Below are 20911 nucleotides of genomic sequence, written 5' to 3'. Positions count from 1 at the left end.
AGAATGATGCAATGGAGAGGATCTAAAAGTCCCAGCAATGCAGAGAGTTTGTTTTTTAAAATAATGAATGTTGTCTTAACTTTAAATATATTATCAGTTTCCTGAAGGAGGGAAATTGTTCTACTGACTAAAGTTATGTACCTCACCAGTCAGCACAAAACTGTTGCCTTAAAACATAGATATCTGTTCTGAATGCTTTTAATAAAATCTGTGCTACTACATGGGAAAAAAATTACTTTGTAGGTTTGCAAGAGCATGAAAACAAGATCATAAACCAATGTTTCAGACCTCAAAGATCTGATCTGCAGAAGTGCTTAGCATTGGCATCTCTGGGTGTTCGGGATCTTTCAAAATCAGGCCCAGAGCCTGAATAAGAATGTCACCACAAGACATTTTCATGCTATTTCCAGATTTTCTTTACAATACCTCCAGCTTTTGATTGCGCTAAAGCCTTAAAAGCAAATCAGAGAAAAGACTCCCCTATTGTGTATTACAAAAGATACAGCTAGAAACAGTAAAACTGAGTGCGCTGTTTCCTAATGCACTCCTTCACATGACAATCAGTTTAGATCTTTTACTTTCTTTCTCAGCCAACCTCAGTAACAATGTACTCAAATCTAACCTTTTTGCTGTAACATACAGCCGTACATAATCCTGCCTACTTTTAATTTACTTTGTATGTTAGAATAATAATTAGCACCACTGTACTATCATGTGAGCCTGTTTCATTTTATAGTTTACCTGTTGTAGTTGAATAAGTACTGTACACATAAATATATGAATTTATGTATACATATACAATCTAGACAAAAGGATTTTATATATATACTCTATAAAACCATTGATTTTGTGGATCAGTTTGACTTACGCTCATCATTTACTCTGATGCTGTTTTTATAAGCATTCCAGCTGTCACTGGTGCTATCGTATTTGCTATGGGGCTAAGAATTAAAGTTATAAAAGATTTATGTGCTTTGGAAAGCAAGTCGGGAACAGAGAGAGTCTGTTTTCTAGGGTTTTCTTTAAAATACCATTCAGAATAAACTACTATCTAACAGAAACAAAAAGGACTATCAGGTTTACACAGTTGTATGTACAATGGCCCAGAGTCTGCCCTGGCCTGCTGCACTTGTGTGGAAGGGTTGGATGAGCTGGATTAAGATCAGGACTTGAACCAATAGCTCCTCACGGTTCTGATTTGACATACTGCCCCAACTTCACTTGGCAATTGAAGATAAAGAACAGACTTTGATCAAGCTCTCAAGACTGCCCTCATTTAAAAAGAAATTAATTGATGCCTCTGCTAGTGGCATAGCATTTCTTCATTCATTTCTGTGGAAAACCACTAGATGGTTCATCAAAACCTCTGTGCATGCTGAAGGAGGTATGACATGTTAACAGGAGCTCTGAGGAGAAGGTATCCTCTGCTTTTCAGGATGGATGAGGAAGAGCTTTGGGTCTCTCTGGTTTTCTGCATATAAAAAGTAATGCTTGGGTCATGCCATAGGTGCCACGATCTGCTTTTCCAGCCACGGTGGCCTTGCAGCCCCTCTGCCCGTGCAGTGGCTGGCAGCATGGGAGCTGGCGTGGCCAGCGTGGTGGTCCTGTTCACATGGTGCGCTGGCCCTGAGCTGCTGGCACCTATGCCATACCTCCCAGGAGCTACACCCATGGCTTCAGCACCAAAACATACCTTAGACCCTTGACCTTCATTTACTGCAAAAGTCTATGTGATAAAATACATCTCGCTTTCCTGGCGTGTTTGCAACGAAGATGTATATATATGCAAGCTTAGGAAGTAAACCGCCAACTGCAAACACTTCTTCACAGGCCATGGGTGACCCACACCGGGGCAGAGGAGCAGCAAGAAACGAGGAGCAGTGGAGGACAAGAAGTGATCTGTGAGGGGCAGCAGACAGAAACCACCATGCCTTGACCCCAACTGCCTGCGTTGCCCATCACCTCATTGAGGGGACTGCGAGGGAGGGAAAGTGGGAAGCAGTGGTAAAAACAAGGGGAGCTGAGGTGAGGAAGGAGGGAGGAGAGGCGTTTGTGTGAATTGAGCCTGAGGAAAGGGGAGGAAAGGTGTTTCCCTGAGTGTTTGTTCAATAGTATATGGTTTCTTTTTTTCCCTCAATACCCAAATTGGTAATCAAAAGTTTGTGTTAACTGGCAATAAATTAAATTAAGTGAAATTCCCTGAGCTGAGACTGTGTTGCCTGTGACACTGCAGAACAGCTGAACGACAGCCAGGGCTGGTGAAAAGCAGGTCCCAGCGGGATGGAAGGGCAGCAAGTACGCTCTGCCTACCAGCATGGAAAAGCCAACACGCAGCAGCAAGCTCTGAGTGACACGGCGCTGCCACCGCCAGCTCCCACCAGACAGACTGGTGAAGCTCCTGGGGGGAGAGCTGAGCTGATAAGCAAGCTAAACAGATACATTTGGGGCTAAAAATGCCCTGGAGGAACTTTGCCAGAGCAAAAAATGTGGCCAGCGAGGATGACTGCTGTTACCCAGACTTGTAAGAGATTATTTACGTCGCCTGACTTTCAGCACATAATTATGGGGCAAGTCTTCCTAGGCTCCTAGTATAGTCAGAGATGAAACAGGTCCCTTCAAATTACATTTCAGGACTGATACTTAACACAGGTGCTCTGAATCTCCAGCTGGAAGAACCCATTTCTCCCTGTTTTCTGAACTGAGAGTACAGAGGGGCTGTCTGGCTGAGTAAGTTCCCCAAGGCGAGGGTGGCCTGAAGTTCAGCAGCCTGATTCTTGCCCTTGAAATGGTCTAGGTATCAATAAGTCCTGCAGCTTGCCAGGACTGCTAATGAGGAGTAGCCCTGCTTACCTATCACAACCTCAGAAATAATGCTTGGTAATTCTTCCCAGGCTACAATATTTGATATGTCTCCCGGGTTGAACTTGTGGTTTAACCTGGGAGACAGCTAAACACCACACAGCCGTTTGCTCACTCTCCCCAGTGGGATGGGGGAGAGAATCGGGAAATAGAAAAGTAAAATTTGTGTTGAGATAAAGACAGTTTAATAGGACAGAAAAGGAAGGGATAATAATAATAATACACAAAATAAGTGATGCACAATGCAATTGCTCACCAGTTGCTGACTGATACCCAGCCAGTCCCTGAGCAGCGATCGCTGCCCCCCAGCCAACTCCCCCCAGTTTCTATACTGAGCGTGACGTCATATGGTATGGAATAGCCCTTTGGGCAGTTTGAGTCAACTCTCCTGGCTGTGCCCCCTCACAGCTTCTTGTGCACCTGGCAGAGCATGAGAAGCTGAAAAAGTCCTTGACTAGTGTAAGCAGTACTTAGCAACAACTGAAACATCAGCGTGTTACCAACATTCTTCTCATCCTAAATCCAAAACACAGCACTATGCCTGCTACTAGGAAGAAAATTAACTCTATCCCAGCCAAAACCAGGACAGAACTTCATCCTGGCCACACCTTAGCCACTGTCTAGATATGTAAAGATAGAAAGATGTTTTAAATGGAAAAAAAGGCCTACTCTGTTCACCTGATTCCTAATGATTCATAGTAACCTGCCTAGTGAATATCTCATGTTGATGCTACCACACTGTAGTATTCTCAGGATAGAGTTGGCAGAAGGCAGTTGTGCAATAACATGAAAAAGACACTTAAGCACCAATAGCAGTTATTCCAACGCACGGTAGGAGTGCAATTCGGTTGCTTAAACATAGGCAGCTGGTACCATTTTAGAAACCCTGGCGCATTTTGCCTCATCTCCAACTGCCATTGGGAAGGGCCAAGGTCTCCCAGATGACATCAGGCAGCCCTGTGTTTTAGGGCATCTCAACCGATGTTAGAAACCTTTGTTTAGGCAACTGAATTGTACCCTGACAGTCTTGATATTTGCATGGAAATGCAAGTTGTGATGAACGGTACCTAGTAATTAATCACATTGTGATTACCCTTTATATGTTCAAAACACCAATACAATTTGCATGGAGGCTTGGTAATAAACATTCTACTGATATAGCCACATGGAATATACGGTTATCCCAGGATTACTTGGCTTTTCAAAATCTGGTCCTGGATGCATCTGCTACTCTTCCAGGATGTAGAGCTGGGAGGCCAAAGATCAAGTAACCAGAAAATGAAAGGGGGACGATATATAGGAAGCTTCCTGCACCCTGTATGGAGGAAGATTCAAAGGAAAAAAATGGTGAAAATTTGCTATGATGGACTGAGAAGAAAGATGATACCAGGAATGGTAAACAAAGACAGGAAATAGCCTGCTGGTGGTGTTAGTTCTTGATTAGGAGCCCGTTAAGTTTTGGCTAGAGGGCTAAACGCAAGGAGACATTTTGTCAGCCCAAATGCGGAGAGAAAACAGAAAGACAATAGAACAATTAGACAGAGGAAGAGAGCAGAAGTGAACAAACATATTGCCCCTATTACAATGACACACAGCTAGAGCTTTGTAGCAATACTGCCCAGCTGCCTTTAGACTAACTGAAAATGAGAAAATAAATCAAACTTTCTTTTGACTGTCAAGGGTAAAGAGAGAACTGTTTCTTTTTCAGCCACTGGTAACCCGATAGCTTGCCACAGTATATTTCACATAAGGAAGTCTGTAAAGCAACATCTAAGTGTTCCTTGTGATTAATATTCCTTATGATCTCCAGCCACCTAATCGCATCCTGACCTCATTGAGGGTCAACTGTGAGAAGGGATGGGCTGTGGGAGCAGGGTGGGCTACCAGGAGGTGCTGGTGAATGATGGAGCAGCTGGAGAGAAAAAGAGGACCTCTGCAAGACATGAATAAATAAATAGTGGCAAACCAAAGGCACTGACCTCAGGAATAATGCCACAGGTCCAAAGCTGCACAGAGCTATTGAAAGAAGCGAGGCAATCCATTCCTAATGTCCAGATGCACTGAACATAGGATATGCTTTTTTCTCCAATTTAATCCAAGAAACTACAGCATGAAATGCAGCGCTATCCTGAGACTTAGGGATCCTCTGAAGGGATTCCCAAGATGCATTAACCAGTGCTTGGACTGCCAGATATGCTATATAATGCAGGATAGATATTCTGCACTGTATGGTTAATTCTTGCGTTCTGAATGGTAACAACAGTAATAAGCTTCCCTGTATTTTCTTTCAGGAACTAGGTGCTTTCCTGGATGTCTAACAGCCTGGACTGTGAGACAGTCCCTCTCACATCCAGATAAACTGTGTGTGCACCGCTGGTCTGAGCCAGATGTGTCCGAGCTGGTGGTCCATTAGATGTAGCACCCGTGGACACAGATTTCATGTTATGTTGATGAGGCCAGCTGGATCAAATACACACAATGCCAATTTTCTTTGCAGTATAGGGTTTCTCTGAATAGGCACTTTTTGGCAGCCTGGGACCATGCAGACTTCCAAACCAACAGTTTACCCAGGGTGCCTAAAATCCTTAATATGGCTCTGAGATTTCTTTTTCAACAGGACATCTTTAACTGCTTATAAGCAAATTAATTTCCAATCTGTTCTATTTCATCTCCTTAGCATTTCCTCAGAATATGCTTTCAGTCATTAAAGCGTCCAAGTTGAGGAAAATAGGTCCAGGCATCGAAATGACTAAGAGTTCCCCTAAAAAAAAATCTGGAAAGCTGAACTAGTGTACAACACACATTTTTGTTTCACCTTGAAGAAAAAAAAAGGCTCTAATTCAGAAAAAATGCCGTATTTCCATTTTTCATTTATGCAAATTACACTCTGAATAAATAAATCTACATAATCTCACCTCCCTGCCAGACAACATGCAGTAACATTTGCCAAGAGGAAGACAGGCTTTTCTGATACTAATGCATAAAACATGCTGAATAAAAAAAATTAAAACAAATCATATTGAGTAAATAGCTGCTGTGCAGCTCTGGAAAGAATAATAGAGGGACTGATGAGTTACTCAGGATTGCCTTGTTAAATTATTTCAAACATGCTAACAGTTAAGGGTATACTTAAGTTAAGGTTTTAATAGAGACGGTCATACCCTGAACAACTGAAATCTATAGGAATTTTTTCCTTTAACTTCCATGGAACAGGTGTGTAGACCTCTCTGCTGAAGCACCCAACAGTGTCAGGCTGTTGGTCCTGGAACACCAATCTATTCAGCATGTAGCTGCTGTACTGTGCAGGGGCTGCAGCTCCAAGCAAGCAGATCTCTCATGCTGTTTCGGGAATGTAGGAAGTGCCTTCCTTAATTTCATGAAAACTATTCCTTGCTCTGTGTGTCCTCTGTCCATGTGAGATACAGGCTTGGTGACTGCAAAGATTGCCACCGGTCTTGGGACTACAACAGGGGAAGGATAAAACAAAAATCAATGGCAGTATGTTCTGATTAGATACCAGTGCCTTTTCCCACTCTGCATAGGGTAGGTGCTGGGAGGCAACGCTTATTCCTGATGGTTCATCTAGAAACTATCAAACTCCAACCACACATGGGGCTTGGGCATGCTCCTGTAACCTTTCAAATATCTTTTCACACTGGAAAATCTATTCTGGACAGCTGAAACGTTATGCTCTTTTTCTCTAAAGAATTAAGACTAGTCAATGGGGCTAGGTCCACCAAAAGGCTTGAGTATTATACACTGTATCACCAAATTTTTAGATGCTGTGATGCTTTGTGGAATTTGAAGATGTCTTCTCTCAGTGGAGAAAAGTAAGTTCCTTACATGCTTCCTGGGGGCAGTAAGGTATGGGATATACAAAGCATACAGACTGCGTTTGAAGCTACCTAAGAATGCCAGCAAGAAACCTCAAGAAAATACAATTTAAGACCGTGCCTCTGCTAAGAAATCACAGTCACAAGACTGGCACTAAAATCAGTGTTTTCTAACAACTACCTGCAGGAGGGTAAGTTCTTTCTACTTGTTTACTGTATAGTCTGGTGGTTATGTCACCCACATCAACCAACTCCCAGGAGAATTTCTCTTTGGTAGGCTATTTGGTGTTGCAGACTGAGTTATTTACTTGCCAGATCTGCTCCACCATAACTGAAAATACCTGAATATACTTTCATAGAATCATAGAATGCTTTGGGTTGGAAGGGACCTTTAGAGGCCATCTCGCCCAACCCCCCTGCAGTGAGCAGGGACAGCTTTAACCAGATCAGGGTGCTCAGAGCCCCGTCCAACCTGACCTTCAATGTTGCCAGGGATGGGGCCTCCACCACCTCTCTGGGCAACCTGTTCCAGTGTTTCATCACCCTCATTGTAAAAAATTTCTTCCTTATATCTAGTCTAAATCTATTCTTCTTTAGTTTAAAGCCATTACTCCTTGTCCTGTCACAACAGGCCTTGCTAAAAAGATTGTCCCCACCTTTCTTATAGGCTCCCTTTAAGTACTGTAAGGACACAACAAGGTCTCCTCGCAGCTTTCTCTTCTCCAGGCTGAACAACCCCAACTCTCTCAGCTTGGCCTCGTAGGAGAGATGCTCCAGCCCTCGGATCATTTTGGTGGCCCTCCTCTGGACCTGCTCCAGCAGGTCCATGTCCTTCTTGTGCTGAGGGGCCCCAGAGCTGGACGCAGTGCTCCAGGTGAGGTCTCACCAGAGCAGAGCAGAGGGGCAGAATCACCTCCCTTGACCTGCTGGCCACGCTGCTTTTGATGCAGCCCAGGATTCGGTTGGCTTTCTGGGCTTCAAGCGCACATTGCCAGCTCATGTCCAGCTTTTCATCCACCAGTACCCCCAAGTCCTTCTCCGCAGGGCTGCTCTCAATCCCTTCATCCCCCAGCCTGTACTGATAGCGGGGGTTGCCCTGTCCCAGGTGCAGGACCTTGCACTTGGCCTTGTTGAACCTCATGAGGTTCACACAGGCCCACCTCTCCAGCTTGTCCAGGTCCCTCTGGATGACACCTCGACCTTCTGGCGTGTCAACGGCACCACTCAGCTTGGTGTCATCTGCAAACTTGCTGAGGGTGCACTCGATTCCACTGTCTATGTCATTGATGAAGATGTTAAACAGCACCGGTCCCAGTACAGACCCCTGAGGGACATCATTGTCTCTGCTTTGGAAGAGAGAAAAAGTCTGACCCCCAAATAACCAGCAAACAGCCTGGTGGTTGTGGCACTCAGTTTTGACATCAGGTCAAATCCAGCTTGGGACACAATGGAGATTTGAAGGCAAGCCTGTTGCCTTGCCCACTGGGCACCTGTTCCTGCAAGGTGTAGTGGGCTGGCTTGGAGAATGCCTCACAGATCAGGTCCTTCAGGCAACGTAGGATGGGCATACCTTGATGAGGGAAAACACGGCATGGCATATACTTATGCCCCTGGAGACCTTACTAGCAGAGAGTTGAAGGGTTTGGGGAGTTACAGTGAGGTCTGCACCCATGCATTCATCTGCTAGAAAGGCTAGATAAGGTAATGTAAATTCCAGGCTTCCAAAACCTGTGGTATTGGATTTAAAACAATGGATTTAAAGTTTTTATTTTTAAATCCATTATTTTAAAGCAATCTTACAAGTAAAATAGGTAAATCTGGAATAACTTTTGTTCACATTTTCAAGCTCATTTCAACTTCCTTGGGCTAGAAACTTATCTTTCTGCTTTTTAAACAACTAAGATCCTTATTTAACCACAAAACTCCAGAAACCACAAATTTAAAAGAATCACCAAAAAATGTGGTATTTATAATAAAAGGAGGAGAATTTGACACTGTAGATTTTTGTGACAACATAAGATTAAATTTGGCTTACTGGTCATACAGGAATACTCAGCTCCACAGATGGGAAATGCAAAGGAGGACTCAGATTCCAGCCGACTGTGGTCAGTCCCTACGTAAGTGAGACACTGCTTCAGGAGTCCTTGATTTTCCTTGTTTCCCTGTGCAGTGGCCAGCCATATCCCCTAGGGAAGTACAGATTCTTCTCTCTGCTGGCACTCCAGAGCTTCCTAACCAGCAGTTCAGCAGAGAAGGAGGAGAAAAGGGGGTGGAAAGGACTGCTGTATCTTTTCTCCACAGCAGATATGTAGGGAACGTCACCAAAACAAGTTGAAGCTGCTTCCTGATTCAGGGCTACTTGAAGCTACTTGTCCATAGGAGTTTCCAAGTTACATTTTTTTTAGATAATCTAGGTGTAGTTGAGCATCTCGATATTCCCCCAATGTGCTGCAAATTCCATAGGTTATTTATAGGTAAGGCAAAAACTAGAGGGTCTGAATATGGGCCGTAGTAACTGAATGATTGTGGATCTTTGCAAGCTTCTGATATGACAGACCCCTATCCACTTTATGATTTTATCTTGTACTCTCTGGATAAAGCAAGGTATCTATTATTCCAAAATGCATGGCTTGCTAAAAATCCCAGCCAAGTTATAACTAGATTCCACATATTGATTTCTCAAACCAGAGTTTTCATAGTTTTCACAATCATCAGTGTCAGTCAGTCCTTCCATCACACAAAAATAAAATGTGACTGCTCGATCAGACCTTTCATCTGGCAGACGGGCTCATTTCCCACCTTGCCTTAACTGTGGCCGCATGACAGAACACGCTTATAGTAGGTTGAAACTGAATGATATATGAATTCCCACACCAGTTTTTTGTTCATTGTTTCCCTGACTTTAAATCCAGGACACGGTATAACCCAGCTGTACAAGTCACTGTCTCGTGAATCAGCTTCTCACGGAGTAAGGGAAAAAAACAACCCCTCCAACAAACTGGCAGCACTGTTACAAGGTGATCGCCTAGAGAGAAGCCATCGGAGCCGCCACACGCGCAAACCTGTTCAGGCTAGTAAGCGCTGAACTTTGCCTTTGTTCAAATCATCAAGAGAATCTAGAATTAAGTGGAACGAATTCGCTGTGGAATATTTAAAAAACAAGGCATTTTTATTTTTCATGTAACATCCTACCTCTTATTAAACAGTCCTAATCTCTCCTTCAAGCTGCCTCCTCATTTCTGTGATGTGATAGACAAGGAATTTAGAAGACAGTAAATTAGATGTAGGTTTTGAAACAGTATGCTTGAGTGCCAGAAGGAAAAAAAAACCCACAAAAACAACACAGGTTATAGAAGGAGAGAAGGTTGACACTTGATAGGTTTGGGCTGAATATAAATCAATGGTGGAAGAATATAAAGAGAACAGATGTGTTCAGTAGTGGCAGTGGCTTGTGTAATTCGTCTAACGCTGCAGCGGACGGATTTATTCTGCCCACAGTATTGAAAATGCATTTGACACTTCCCACACAGGGTATCTTTTCTCAGCTCCAGTCCGTGCGGCACATCAGCCAGCTCCGGGGCGCCCCAGCTCATTCCGGAACGATAAATCTCGCTGCCACCAGACCGGGCCGGTGACCCCCCGCTTCGGCAGCCGCAGGAGCCTTTGCGGAGGGCGGGAGCACGTAGAGGCGGCGGCGGGCCCACAGCCCGCTTTACGGCCTCTTCTCTTCCCAGCCCGCCGGCACCTGCTCCCTCACCGCGCCCCGTGGGTCGGGGCGGGCCGCGGCAGGGCTGCAGCCGGAGCGGCCCAGCGGCGCCGGAGCCGGCGGCCGGGCGGTGGGGTAGCGCGGGTGCCGGCGGGCGGGCGGCGCCGGGGTAGGCCGCCCTGAGGGGACCCCGGCGAGCGGCGGGAGGGCAGCGCCGGGCTGGCCGGGCCGGCGAGAAGCCCCGGGGTGGCGGGGCGGGGAGCGCTGCGAGGCGGCCCCTGAGGGGGGGCGAGGGCGGGGCCGGGGGGGCGGGGCGCCGGGCGGAGGCGGAGCGAGGCGCGAGGCCGGCAGCGCGCAGGCGCGGTGGCGGCCGCCGCCGCTGTCCCATCAGTCTCCGCGGGCGGCGCGTACGCGGTGCTGGGGCGGCGGGCCGAGCATGTCGGAGAAGAAGCAGCCGGTGGACCTGGGGCTCCTGGAGGAGGACGACGAGTTTGAGGAGTTCCCGGCCGAAGGTGGCGGGCGGGGTGGGGACGGGAAGGGAAGAGGGGTGCCGGGCGGTGGCGGCGGCCGTTCCGCCTGTAGGCCGCGGCCTGGGCCGGGCCGGTCGGCTGAGGCGGGGAAGGAGCGCGCGGCCTCCGGCGGGCGGGCGCGGCGGCGGGGCCGGGGCGCGGTTTGGCAGCCGGCCCCTGCCCGCGGAGCAGCCCTCGGCGTCTCCGCGGCGGGGAGATGGGTCTGCGCACCCACGGCCTCAGCCGTACGGCAGCGGCGTTCCGGTGCCCCGCGAGTTCCTGCCCCCCTCCCCCCCCCAGCCCCCGTGGGGGGTGCGGGGCTGCAGCCCCGTCAGAGCCCGGGTCAAGCACGAATGCGCTGCCTGTGCCCAGCTGCGCTGGTTTCGCGGTGCTGGGCGCATCGCCCTCGAAGTGCTCTGTCATGGTGCGGGAGGGCTGGAAACAAGTACGGGAGAAACTTGCTGCGCCTCAGCGCCCGAGATGAGCATCGCCGGGGAGAGGAGGGATGAGGGGTGGAAACCGGGCGTGCGGTGGGAGAAAGGGTAAAAAGGAAATAACGGGCTCTGTAGTTACTCTGAATCTCTTTACCTTTTGAAGCACAAATACTTAGATGTTGGTTTGCTTTTCATAGGTGCAAGTATATTGAATGAGAAAATTAAATCTGGACTTCAATAAAAGAACTCGGTGTCCTTTTACAGATATAATCTTGGAAAGATCCCTATTGGGGCATGATTGTTTTCTTTACGCCCTTAATTCTGGGAATTGTCTCAAGCTGTGGGTAATGAGAAATGATATAAAACATGATGAATGAGATGTCAGGGGTTTTTTTTCTGTGATGTCTTCATTATATGTGATTTTCCTGTGGCCTTACAAGCCTTAGATGTTCTGAATCCTTCAGTACCAGTAAAAATAATATTTTTGCACTTACTGGTGGAAAAAGTTATTAACGTAGTTGAGGTGATCGCTAAACTAAACTGAGAAGACTAGCCCTTCTTTTCCATGTGTATTTCCTAACCAGGCAAAAAATGTTTATCTTATTTAATGTAAATTAAGTATTGGCAGTAGGGATGAAGGAAGTCTTTGAAGCATGCTTCTGAACCTTGGGTTGGTCAGAGCACTGGATCGCTGTTACAGATGGTGAAATTAGTTCTACTTCAATCTAGCTGTACTGCTGAAACCAAGCCCTGTGCAAACTTTCTGGGCAGAACAGAGATTTATTAAAGAGTGACCACAATCAGGCTTCTTGCTGATCTATCTTGCAATAAAAAAAAAACCCCACCAAACAAAACCAAACCTCTAAAGAGGCCCATTTAAATCGTCAAGTGACATAATAGTGTTGAGAGGTTATAAAGAATGTGCAGACTGCTTTGAATGTTATCTTCAGTGCCTGGGAAAGAATCATGATAGATATGTGCTCAAACCCATGCCAAATTGTTCTTTCAAATTAAAACATTTTCTATGCAGCAGAAAACCTTTGTGTTCTATTACCCAGTTTTTATCCAAAGGAAATGAGATAATGCAAACTTACATTAAGGGGTAAAAACACTGGCTTTTGGGGAATTTCTTTTATTCCGACTTAAAATTTTTCTTCAAACAATTTATCAAATCAAGTTTATGTATCAAAAGCAGATGTGTCCTGTTTTTATATGACACTTTATTTGAAATATAGCATAAGTATAGCATGATAGATTTACGTGTATGTGAATTGGTCACTTAAGAACTTTTTGTACAGTGCTTTTCAGAATGCAAAATGTAATGTGTAAAATGATAGGATTTTAGGTTTTTATCCTCTAATCTAAAAACTGTTTCTTGATTTCCTTTCCCAAATGCAAAATGTGGCAATTGGTGATCAGTATATTAAAATATTTTTTTCAAGGAGTCCAGTCATGACGAGTTTATCAAAATTGATTTTGTAATTTTGGTGTATATTAGTAATACTTAATGGTAGCAGGCTCTTGAATGCTTTTAATATTTTCAATCCCAGATAATGCTATACCATTTTTAACTTTTATTTAGTCACAGGCATATAATGTAGCTGGGAATAATAGCTTTAGGATGCAGTTCTGGGGTATAGTGTCAACATACAGATACTGTAGAATCTTGCAGCTGCAGTCATGAGAATTTAAATTTAGGCTTTACTTCCCGCCCCGGTGGAAGATAACATGGGCCTTTTTGACTCTTCTTCGCTCAGTGTGAATTGGAGCATGTTTTCACAGTCTCCCGAACTGACCTTTTATGCTGCTGTTTCTTGTGCTGGATACTAGTTACTAGGATTTTGGTTTCAAATTTGTAGATCTGTCTGAGCTACTTGTATGTTAGTAGATAGAAAAGTTTGACTTTGTGTTAATTTTAAACTGTTTGGAGCTTTTTTGTATCTTTGAAATCCAGATAAATAATGAGTGGTAAAGCTTTTTTATTTTTGGAAAAAAAAAAAATCCATTGCATATAAATAGGCAAAGCTTATTGCAGATAGTTCTAAAATACAGATCCTTCCCTTTGAGCAACTAGCAGTACAACTAAATTAAAAGAATGCATTTTTTATACTGCATTTTTTCTTCACCATTTCTTCCCAGTTCCTTCTTTTGTTGTCCTTAGGACCAGTAGGATTTCTATGCTCCTTCATCTATGCCCATTATATAATTTATTTAGGTTGGGAAGTTTAATTGTAATACCTTCTACATGTGTGTGTCTTTAATCAGTTACAAATGGATTTTCTTGTCCTGGTGAATCTCAAATATTAATTTTGTTGCCTGTCAATGTTAGGAAATGGAGGAGAAAATGGAAGGACCAATCCTCATTCTTACAAAGTCACTGTTCACAGTGAATTAGTTTTTAATCTTTTACTGTACTAGCTTTTTTTGTCCATACCTCCATCAATGTTTAATGTTACTTTGGGTCTTAGTCTGGATGGGCAGCAGATGGCTTACTGAATTGTAAGGGGAAGAATAGTGTTATGTCTTTAAATACACTAACAGACTTTGAGAAATACAAGGTCACAAGTGTCAACATCAGGGTGCTTCTTATTTTGGTAATGTTAGAAAAAACTTGGTGTCTGTCAGTAAAAGAAAACTGAGAAACTGTGTTCCCCAGTGAAGTAAACTGACTTGTATTTAGACAGCAATTCTGAGCCTTCCTCATTTTTCATTTTTGTTATTTTTCTAAACTAATTAGTTTGATCAAAATTTTTTTTTATAATGAAGCATTAAGTGGATGATCAGTAATTTCTCAAGGGTGATGTGCCAGATTATAAGAAAAGTAGAAATTAAGTTAGCAAATGGACGTTTAGCGTCTTGCCTCTGTAAGGAGACAGCTTCTGCTGTTTTGGGAACCCAGAAGTAGCTGGTTGCGGGTAGCAACTGCTGTTTGCAGATGCCTCTTTCAATTTGCCTTTGCTTCTGCATCACGGGTACATTCTTGGCCTTTATCCATAGACTGTCAGCATCTGATCTGAGTGAACTGAGGATCTCTGTGTATGTGTTTTGGCAAAAGCATTTGATACACGTTTTTTTTTCCCTGATTAAAAAAGTAAAGCATTTAAATACAGACCTGGAATTGTACACTTTTTGTTGAGCTTTTAGGATTCAAGTACTCAATTGCTTTCTTTTTGCAGTGGTGCTACAGCTTGTCCATTTGTATGCAAAATGTCCCTTATGAATGTGTAATCCTGCAAGGCATGATGTGAAGTGTGTAATGATTTTTTCTTTTTAACCAAGTTGCATTTTCATTATAATTTAAGAAATTGTGGGGCTTTTTAGATCTTACTGTGCTTTTTGATCTCATAAACACTTAAATATGATCCAGACTTTTCTGGTAAGGAGAGAAATTTGTTACCAGCTGAAGTGTACCTTACCCAGAGGCTGAGCTATTCTGTCAATAATACATGGTACCAAAGCAGTGCAGCATAGAATATTTAGATCTCTTTTCCTGTCTTTAGATTGGACTGGTTTAGATGAAGATGAAGATGCGCACGTCTGGGAAGACAACTGGGATGATGACAATGTCGAAGATGATTTCTCCAATCAGTTAAGGTAATTTTATTTTTAACTTGCTGTTCTAGAAGATGGGTAAAATGTTTAAAATGACATTGTTTAATGTCTGAAAGTTTGAAATCTGCTTACTTTAAAAAAATGGAGATCTGAAACTGAAATAAATGAAAGCTCTGCTTTGTGCTTTTCTATCTAAAGCCTTTCAGAACCAGACTTAAGGGATTACAGCACAGTTTGAAGTACTGATCAGCATTTCATCTTTTAATAATTGTACTGTGAGCCCTGATATATGCCTAATGTCATTGACATGTTCAGGCTTTTGCAGTGTTGTGCAGCTTAGTACAAAGATCTCTGCAAATTGTGGTACAGTTGACGCTTTTTCAATTTAACATGAATAAATCGTTTTCTAAGGACTTTTTTACGTGTGTGTGAAAATTCTGAATTGTACTGCAAAGATTAATGGCAAGGGATCCAAGATTATCTCTTCTATGCTATGTGGTATGCAAAATGTGGTGTTGTAAATTTTTTTTCTCTACCTTCAGATAACTTCGGTGTTCTTTGTCCAAATAGACAAATTTTCCAGAGATCAGTTATCTATGTTAATGTTAAGGTTCCTTTCTTGTGTGTGATGAGCATGCTGTTTATGAGCAACAGTAGCAAAGTAATTGTTCATAACATGCTTTTAAAAAAGTGATCACCATTTGGATACCTCTAATCCAGTTGTTTAATCCTCTTTGTCACTTGTAGTTTCAGTTAATCCTTTACTGATACATAATTATAATTTAAATTGTTTCAAGTGTCAATACAAACTCACATTTTATAATTAATCCCTCAGTATGTTGCGTGAGGAGCAAACTATCTGTAATGCAGCCTGATTAAGCAGTTCCTGAGTTGATCTCCCTTGCTGTACTCCGGTGCAAGCCATCCTTTATGTAGAAGATACAAAAGTAGTCTTTGGTATAGTTGTTTCTTACAAGGCTGTTGAAAGGCAGTTAAACTGTAATATTGGAAAACAAGTTGACAGATAGTGAAACAGACTTTCAAGGGATAGTGTAATTCTTGATAAACACAGTTGATCTTGACAAACCTTCAATAACTGTGCCTTAATTGTAGCCCTTAGTATGGGTGACCAATACTAGTGTTAAAATGGCAGTTTGCAATGTTGCTTGGTTGCAGGATTTTTATTTCATCTTTAGAAAGAAAATGCTGCAGTCCTCCACTTGTAAAATTCTGCTACTAAGTAAGTAAACTAACCTGAAATATTTTTAGAGATTTGGACTACTGTATCTAGATACACATATAGTAAGACTAGGATATAAACCAGGTTGCAGTTCTGGCTGGTGTGTGTGGAGGCAGGTGAGAAGCAAAGTGGGGACAGGGCAGGAGCAATAACATGTTTGGTTGCTGGCTTGCTGTCCTGGCCACAATTAGGGGGAAGAAAGCAATCCTTTTCCCTCAGGATCATTCACTGGAAGGTGTATTGCGCAAAGATTTAAAAATAGTGCACTCTGGTATTTTTATTTAAAAAAAAAAAAGCTGAAATTACTTTGGAAGTACATGCATTTAAATTGCTTAGATCAGTGAGCTCGCTTGGTTTAAGGAAATCTTGAGAATAACTGGTATAAGATAGTATTTTGTTTTTTCTAATGTGTCTGGAGTTGCTGCAGGCTCACGGGTGCTTCTTTGCACCATACAGTTGTACTTCAGCCATGGTGGGTCAGAGGACAATAACTATAATTAAAATAAGTGTTTGAATTTTTCACTTTTAGTGATGTAAGATACCAAGCGGAAGTTGAAGAACTATAGAGTAAGTGAGGTTAAGGTTATTGGTATGAACCAAAAAGCAGTGTGACATGTTTGTATTCTGAAATGATTATATATTGTGCAGTATATTTAGTTTTAAAAAAGCAAATGACTGACAGTATTTTATTTGTATGTTTTAAAATACATATCTTTTTTTTCTATACAGGGCTGAATTAGAAAAACATGGATACAAGATGGAAACCTCATAGTTTTTGCTGAATATGGAGTGGTTTAACATTGAACTGTGGATAGACTGTATTGAGAAAAGACAAAGAGGTGGAAAATGAGAAGACACACTTAGTTCATACCTGCTTGGATTTATTATTGTTTTGTATTAAAAAAAATAAAGTTTTTAATCTTAGTCTAGTTATATATTCAGCCTCTACTAGCCTGGTAACTTGCGTTTCAGTTCTGAAATGCCTTGTGCAATGGAATTCGTGGACTTACCTAGAATGCTACTAATGTCTTTCAGTGGCTGATGGTATTGCACCAGATCCCATCATGGGGAACCAGATAAGCATTACCAGAATGAAGACTAGTGAAAGTTTCCATCACAGCGGATGTGGAGATGTCAAAAAGAAAGAAAATACTCGGGTATTCCAATCAAAATGCAGCAGAAGTAGAAAGGAGTTTTGGGGAGTGATAAAGCTTATTTTGCCTCAAGATTTTATTTCATAATGACTCGTTTTGGTTTTGTTAGTAATTTCACATGGGTGCCAGTTTGGTAGCCTTGAAAGATGAAATGTACTTTAAAGTGCATCTTAACAACAGCAGAAATCCAAACTCTCCAATCTTGTCCTGTCATTTCTGAAGCCTGTTAAAGAAGAGACCTCTCTGGAGGTGAGACAAGTTCTGTTCTCATGCTTATTTAAGCCTAGGAATCCCAGCTGAAATTGCCTCCAATTTCCCAGTTACAGCAGTTCATCTGTATTACACAAACATGCCTGCTGAGAACGGAAATCAAACTTCCAACTCATTTCATGGGGGCCAACAAATAGTTGCCAGATAGATACAGCAGTAGTGACTGGATTCGATTACTCTCTGATCTAGAAAACAGGAGGTGGAAATTACAAAACCTATTACCAATTCCATGAATCCTCCCCAAAGGAGCTGTTAAAGCTGGTGTATGCAAAGACGTAGGGAGATAGGGAAATCTTGGAAGTGCAGGCCATGATTGCAAATTTAAAAAAAAAAAAATTAAGGGGCAAATATAGGTATGTACTCATGGAATTTGAATTAGCTGCTTGCTTTTTCGTCAGTTCACTGTAGAGAAGCAGAGACATAATTGTTATTTAAAGTGAGCTTTCAGAATAAAGGTATTAGTTGATGAACATGCAGTAATGGTATTAAATGCTTTAACCTTGTTAACTAAATAACTGAGGATCTTATGTTGTAATTGCATTTATTAATGCAAAATGCTGGGAAGCTTCCCCCTCCCCAGATTATTTAGGTGGTGCTATATTTATGGTGGAGGTAAGATTTGCTGTGACACGCTTTCTGAAGATAGCTCTGTAGAGACTGAGACTTTCCATGGTCATCTGAATGGTTCTGCAAAACTAAATGTTTTGGATGGTGTTGGATGCCTTCAGTTTGTCTGGTTCGGTACTGTTTGGGAAAAGCAAGGGAGGCCCTTTCACATAGACTTGCCTTGTTCAGATTGAAATGTGTGGCACACGCAGCCCAACTCCGTAGAATACGAAGTCCTGGAGTTTATATTTTGACAAATAACAAGTGAAAAGTCTGCGTATTGAGTGGCAAATAGCAATGCAAACATCCTCAAGTTAGCATTGGGAGTTTAAAGAAAAAGTATGTTCAGTACAGTTCTGGGGTTGCTGGTGTTAACACATCAATAATGGGAAGTTGAGTAATGAGACTGACCGAAAGAACATGCCAGAAGGGTTATGGAGATGTCTTGTGCAATCTTTGGATAGGGACAGCTGCTTTCCATTACAGAATTCTGGAAACCTGGCTAAAGCAGCCCTATCCCATCAATTGCTAGCAGCAGGAGGAAGCCGTGGAGGTGGAAAAGCATCTTTGCCTCAAGGAATCTGAGTTTTTGCTGAGCCACAGTTGTCTTGTGTTAGTATCTTTTTCTGCTTTCTTCACAAAAGCAGAATTGGAAAGGAGGCCTAGGCTGAGGTAGTCTGATGGCTCTACGCTCTTGTGGTAATAACCTTCAGCTGCTAGCACATGACCTGAAAAACCAAGCTGGAAAAAACTGCAAAGGAGTAAACAAGAAGTCACATGCAAAGTGCTATGAGAATGTAGCTCATTGCAAAATCAAGCACTTCATGGAGGCTGGTGGCCTGTATAATTACCACTCAATTCTTTTGCCCTCAAGTTTAGTGTGTGGTCATACAGTTCCTCTTAAGCTTTCTAGTATAAAAATAACTTGGGAACCTTTCTACTTCAGATTTGCTGTTTTATTTCTTTCTAAAAAATTGGTTTTGATTTAGTTTTGAGACAAGCTAAAGACTTTTTTTGCCCATTTTTCTTCATCTTTGACAGCTTTGGTGTTCTAGAGGGAAGTTGAGGTGGTTGGCCAGGATGTCACTGTAGCAGGTCACCCTAATTTACCTGCCATACAACTTCAAAAGGAACTAATCTTCCCATGTGCTTGTAGGCTTTGGTTTTTTTAGATTGGGCATGCTGGGAGAGGTTGTCTTTGGAGGTCTTTCTCGGAGATGTTAGATTGGTCATGCTGGGAGAGGTTGTCTTTGGAGGTCTTTCTCGGAGATGTTCCAGTGATCCCTGTTAGCTGAGGAATGCACGAAGTGTGGGAGATAGGAATGGTTTGGGGGTGTGAGGGGAGGACATGCTGAGAGAAGATAAGGATTTGGGAAGGAGGATCTGCAGCCTGGCAAGGGTGGGAATGTGGTGGCGAGAGGGAGATCTGGGCGCAGGAGAGGTTGGGCTTTCTCGTTAAGAAAGTAGGATGACGCATGGAGGTGTGTGTTTGGCGATTGTCTGGGTGTGGGCTGCTGGGCAGTCTCTGTTCCCCATTGCGGGAAGGAGATTCAGGTCACAAAGAGGTTGATGTCACTCTGGTTTTGGGGACCTAACCTCCTCACGGGCCCGTCCCTCAGCCGAGCTGTGAGACTCTTGGACACAGTGACCTTCGTCTGAGCCATGCCAGGGTATGTGGCGTGCGCCTACAGCTCTCCTCTACAGGAAGACTGAGGTGGCGTTTTGCGGCGTGGGGAAGGTTGACTTGCTCTGGCCCAGATGCTGAGGATGTCCCAAGGCAAAGCACTGTTCAGCTAACTCGGAGGAAAGCTCTCGAGTCCCTGACGGCTAATGAGTTTGGCGCTCTCGCTTTACCTTGACCCTTAAGAAACTACACGCACGTAAAAAGAAAGGCAAAGTCACAGGTAAGCACGCAAAATGGTGAGCAGTCCAAATTAAGGCTGTCTGGAAAGCCTTCAATTCAGCTCCTTTTGTCTCGGAAAAGTCCTTGCTGTTTTCCCAGCGGGTCCCTGCCTCCCTCCGCTAGCTTGCACGACAGCACCAACAGCTTCCCTTGATACTTTCCGCTCCTGGGTCACAGTGGGCCCCGTTCCCCGCTTGTTGCACCGTGTCCTCGCTGTGCTGTACAGAACGAATGAGTAAGTTTGGGTCTCTGTATCACAGCAGTCTGCGTGCTTTGCAAATGCTCTAATACATTTTCCACCATCCCTGGGAGACAGAGAAGTGTTTTCCCCTCTTTGAAGTGTACGCTAATTTTAAGTGCTCGGTGTGAGACCCCAGGACCTCACATTTCACTGGATTCGGTAGTATGTAAAATGCTCTGCACGTTCGAATGTTTCTTTAGCTTCAGTTACTGCTGTGCATATTCAGCATTTCTGCTGATCAGGATTTATGGGGTATCAAGTCAGCCACCCAGAAAAGGAGGAACACACATTACAACCTTTGCAGCTTTTTTAAGGAATGAGGCAAGGACTCCACAAGTCGCTGCTTTCCCCTGCTAGCTTTTTCTTGAACCTTGTTTTTTCTCATCCTGCTTTTTCTTGAACAGTAACAAGGACTAACAAGTCTCCTGAGGGAGGGGGTGAGTATAAGAAAATACATGATCATAAAATTAAAGACTATGAGAATACATATGTATGGGAAAAGGAATTTATATTGCACAGAGTTACAGTTCCAGCATTTCCTATCTTTTAAGTGTCTGACTTTACAGCCCTAATAATAATCCTTTAATGCAGGTATGATTTTGTG

The 20911-nt window shown here is 43.2% G+C and overlaps 1 non-coding gene across 1 annotated transcript; it reads left to right on the top strand.

Moving 5' to 3' along the window:
• The first annotated feature begins 10779 nt into the window (after positions 1-10779).
• SEM1 (SEM1 26S proteasome subunit) lies at positions 10780-17327 on the top strand. Its single transcript, XR_012830864.1, has 3 exons — positions 10780-10910; positions 14842-14935; positions 16863-17327. It is a non-coding gene; the product is annotated as an SEM1 26S proteasome subunit (transcript).
• Positions 17328-20911: the final 3584 nt, after the last annotated feature.

Source organism: Pelecanus crispus, chromosome 2, assembly GCF_030463565.1.
Source record: "Pelecanus crispus isolate bPelCri1 chromosome 2, bPelCri1.pri, whole genome shotgun sequence".
Classification (NCBI taxonomy): Eukaryota; Metazoa; Chordata; class Aves; order Pelecaniformes; family Pelecanidae; genus Pelecanus; species Pelecanus crispus.
The sequence above is the reverse complement of the archived record's forward strand: the minus strand, read 5'-3'. Positions and strand labels throughout refer to the sequence as shown.